Source organism: Condylura cristata, unplaced genomic scaffold (assembly GCF_000260355.1).
Source record: "Condylura cristata isolate star-nosed mole 26May11 unplaced genomic scaffold, ConCri1.0 scaffold00001, whole genome shotgun sequence".
Classification (NCBI taxonomy): Eukaryota; Metazoa; Chordata; class Mammalia; order Eulipotyphla; family Talpidae; genus Condylura; species Condylura cristata.
This window is the reverse complement of record NW_004567102.1, coordinates 86,178,031-86,182,544: the sequence shown is the minus strand read 5'-3', so window position 1 is coordinate 86,182,544 and position 4,514 is coordinate 86,178,031.

Below are 4,514 nucleotides of genomic sequence, written 5' to 3'. Positions count from 1 at the left end.
ACATGTAAGAGTGTGTGCAAACTCTGTGCTTTAACATGTAAGAGTGTGTGCAAACTCTGTGCTTTAACATGTAAGAGTGTGTGCAAACTCTGTGCTTTATTTCTACTTTGAACTCAGTTGTGGGATGTAGAAATCAAGCAATAGGGGCCCCTCCCTGGTGGCGCAGCAGGTTAAAGCGCAGCACTGAGAATCTAAAGCCATTTCCACATGAGTTCGATCCCCGCCTGCCCCAGGAGGTGACCACAGGGCGCGGCAGACCTCTCCTGGCCCGCCCGCTGCTCCCCTCAGCAGTGGACTTCGTAGATTGCCTGTTTTGCTCCCCACTCTGCCTCTGGTGAGTCCTCTCATTGCCCCTTCACTGTCCCCTAGTCCTGTATGCATAAATAAATCTTAAAAAAACAAAAACAAAATACTCAGATGTGTGGCATTGTTAAACTCTATAAAAAATAATCAAACAATAGGTCTCACTCACGATGCAAATAAACAACTTATAATATCATCAACCCAAACTGCTGCTTGAAGAATCTAGTGAAGTCACTGGGCGCTCTGCTCGTCTGATTAAGTCTGGTGAAACACCCTCTTCTTTTGAGTAGACTTCCAGATGAGTCACTTGCTTGGGGTCTGTTTACACACGTAACCCGCCACCACCACCACCACCACTAGCCTATGAACGCCTAGAAGACACAGACCAACTCTTACGCAATTTTGAGTTTTCAGTACCTAACATTGTCTGGGACATAATGGTTATTTAATGTTTATTAATATTAAAATAAGCACCCTACTCTGCCTCAGTGTTTAATTACAAAGTCAAAATCATGTTAAGGAGGTTTTGAAGACTATTTGAAGCAACAACTTTTTATATATTGTCTAAGTGAAATACATTTTCTATCTAAATGAAAATTAACTGAATACATAGTCTGTCATCTTGTATGTTTGCTGCCTCTTTAAAAGGTGTCGGCAAAAAAAAAGAAGAAGAAGAAATTTCACTTAAAATTCTTCGCATCACTGTCTTTTTGAAATACAAAACCCTAAGAGAGATTTCAGAGTAACACACACTTTCATTTTGTTCGGTCTTGCCTATGGTTACTGATTTATTTATTTGTTGATTAGATTTTAAAGGGCATTACTTCTTCTGAGTACAGAAGGGACTTTGCAAAGAATCATCAAATCACAAGCATCCTCCAAGTCATCCTCCTCTGAGAGGAATAAAATAAAGTCCTCAGACGACCCAACCAGAAGGTGAGATGAGCTGGGCAGTGAATGTGGTTGGTGTAAATTAGCGCTGCCGAAACTCAACAGCCAACACCGCAACCCTCTCTGATCTTCACGGACACGACACAGCAAGTTTCTTATTCTGACCCTTAACAGCTAGGCTCCCTGGACACACTGTTCATGGCAGTTTTATTATCACTCACTATAAAAAGTAATCAAACTATCTCACTGAGAATGTGTGGTATGTTAGACACTATGATAAACATAGACAGCGCTGTCTTAGTAACCTCAACAACTTTATGAGATGGCATATTGTCAGGTTCTCCCTGGGGTGTGGGGGTGGGGGGGTATGGTAGAAATGGAATACTGAGTTAAATCTTGTATTTTTGGATGCATTTTTAAAAGTTGTGATAGCTAAAAAGGAATACCAGTTAATACTACATCTATAATCTCTCTATCATCATCTGGTAATACCTATCACCACCCACCTAGAGCTTTATTTTGAGGACTTGTTAACAAGTTTATGGAGGCTGAGAAACCCAAGAATCTACCCTCTCTCTCTGCAAGCTAGGGACCCCAGAGAACCGATGTAGCTCCAACCCAGTTTTGAGACTTAAATACCAGGAAAGCTGAAGATGTTAAATCTAAGGGCCAGAGATGAGGAGATCACATGCCCCACTAAAGCAGTGAGGTAGAAAGGGCTCAATTCTTCCTTGCTCCAACTTCTGTTCTACTCCTGTCCTCAACAGTTTGGGTGAGCCCAGCACACTGGGAAAGCTATCTGCTTCACTGAACCCCTTCAAAGGCTAATCTCATCTAGAAACACCCTCGCATTTATACCCAGAAACTATGGTTAATTTCCCTGTCCCGTGGTCACTCAAGTTGATGCATGAATGTAATTATATTGCCTTTTAAAAAAATATTTACTTATTTATGCATATAGGACTGGAGTATAGGCCAGAGGTGCAGGGGTGGTGAGAGGATTCACCAGAGACAGAGGGGGGAGCAGAATAGGCAGATCAGTGAAGCACATTGCTGATGGAAAGAGCGGGCAGGTCAGGAGAGGTCTGCACACCTTGTGGGTCAGGGATTGAACTCGTGCTGAAGTGGCTTTAGCTTCTTAGTGCTGCGCTTCAACCCACTGCAGCACCAGGGAGGGCCCATAATTGCCATTTTTTAATAATCAAAGCTTAGTGGGGTTGGGATTTATTCAGTCATAATTCCATAGCAAAGTAACAGGAATATTTGACTCCAGATGTGTCTAATTTCAGAGAATTCACCTTCACCCAATTTATGACTCAGCTTCTAATCAGGCACCCATTGAAGACATTTGTGTTTAAACACTGAGGTATTTTGCTCCATTAAGAAATAGCTCTGTGTCCCTGATTTCATGGAGGATCACAGAACCCACTGAATAGCGAGCATATATTTAGGGACAAGTGAGGCTAGAACATTTAGATTCTACAATTAAAATATTCATGGACATCTATCTGTTCTTGAATAGCAATATTCACATCCTCAGTCCTGCCAATCTAATGCCGGTGACTTCTGTTGACCAAACATGACAAGAATATCGGGTCAAGGAAGATTGAGTGGTAAAATGCATAGAAGCCAACCTCTCAGGGCACAGAGATAGAAAGAGAAGAGAGGAACATGAATTTGTGGAGGGGGCAAAGAGAAAACATCAGCACACTCTGCTCAAGAATATTTTCTCTGAAGTCAGTAAATCCTGAGGCTTGCCGTCTGATGTCAAAGAATAAAGTCCTGTCCCTTTCCTCGGCCCAGGAATAACTTCAGCTCAGCGGGAAGGATACCAACTGTGCCAGACAGCACCGAGGATTCAAGGAGGGCTACCATCCTCCAGTGTGTTTGTGTGGGAGGATTTGAAGAGAAGGTTTGAAAGCCTAGACTAGAATACTATCAGATCAGCAGTGTGGAGGACAAAGCCGAGACCCCAGAGGGTTAAGTGGCTCATACAAGATTGCACAGTTGGGAGCAGAGCAGGACATAGACATGTCCTCCTGACCCCTGGTGTGTGGTCACTGAGGTATTGTGGAAAGGACTTGAGTCTGGTCTAGTCCTATAAACCTTCACATTCTTCTTCACCATCACAGGACGTCTGGGAATCTCACACAATGCCACAGCTTCCCCTAAAGTTTTCATTGCATTTAACTTTAACGCCGTCTCAGATACAAGCAATGTACAAATGGCACCGTGTGTCTTCTTGAAATTAACAATGATAGTGTGTGATAGATTAACTCTGTCAGGGAAATTTAACCTAATCGTCTTTTACAGAAGGACCAATTCTCAGTTCTTGGAATCACTGGTGGGCGAGTTGGTAACGGGCACCTTATCACTTTGTTAGTTCTTGGGGCAGGAGGAGCGGGGGGGAGCTCATGATTGCTTTGTTGCAGAAAGGGGCAGCATTCTGGGATTAGGTACATAGTGCTGAGATGATCTTCCTTTTTTCCCAAGAGTTTGTATTCTTTTTTAAAAAGATTTATTTATTTATGCATACAGAAATGGGTACAACCAGAGGTTCAGGGGCAGTGAGAGGCTTCACCAGAGACACAATGGGGAGCAGAACAGGCAGATCAACGAAGTCCACTGCTGAGGGGAGCAGTGGGCGGGTCAGGAGAGGTCTGCCGCGCCCTGTGGGTCAGCTCCAGGGTGGAGACTGAGCTCGCACTGAAGCGGCCACGGCTTGGTTTAGCTCCGCAGTGCAGTGCTCCAACCCGCTGCACCACCGGGGAGGGCCTGAGATGATCTTTCATTGAACGTAAACTTTGTCTAGCTGCTCTTTAACTGGCCACGTGTAAGTAACGCATTTTAAGAGATCTGGAGCAATAAAAAATGTTCTTCCACCCGAGTTTAAGAGTCATCTAGCTAATCTGTCCTCAGATTGAGTCAAAGGCACCAGCGGCCAAAGGTGTCAGTGAGCAAGACCATGTCAGGTCTGAGCACATCTGTCAGTGAGTGTCCGGGCTCAGAGCTGAGTCATATAAGCCCCATGGGCTGCTGGTCATTTCTCACCAACCAGCACCAGCCTGCTAGTTCCATCTGTCCCTCAAACCAGGTCACGCATCCTCTACTAGCAGGGACACCAGCCAGAGGGCCCAGTACAGGCTTTTCAGTTGAACCCGGGGCAATAACTAAGTGTCTAGCTTCACTTTAATCTTAATAAACATTCGGTACTCATCTGTCCCAGACAGCACAAGATATTGAGTAAGAATCAGTTTCTGGGCCCTCCCTGGTGGCGCAATGGATTAAAGTGCAGCACTGTGATGACCCTCCCTGGTGGC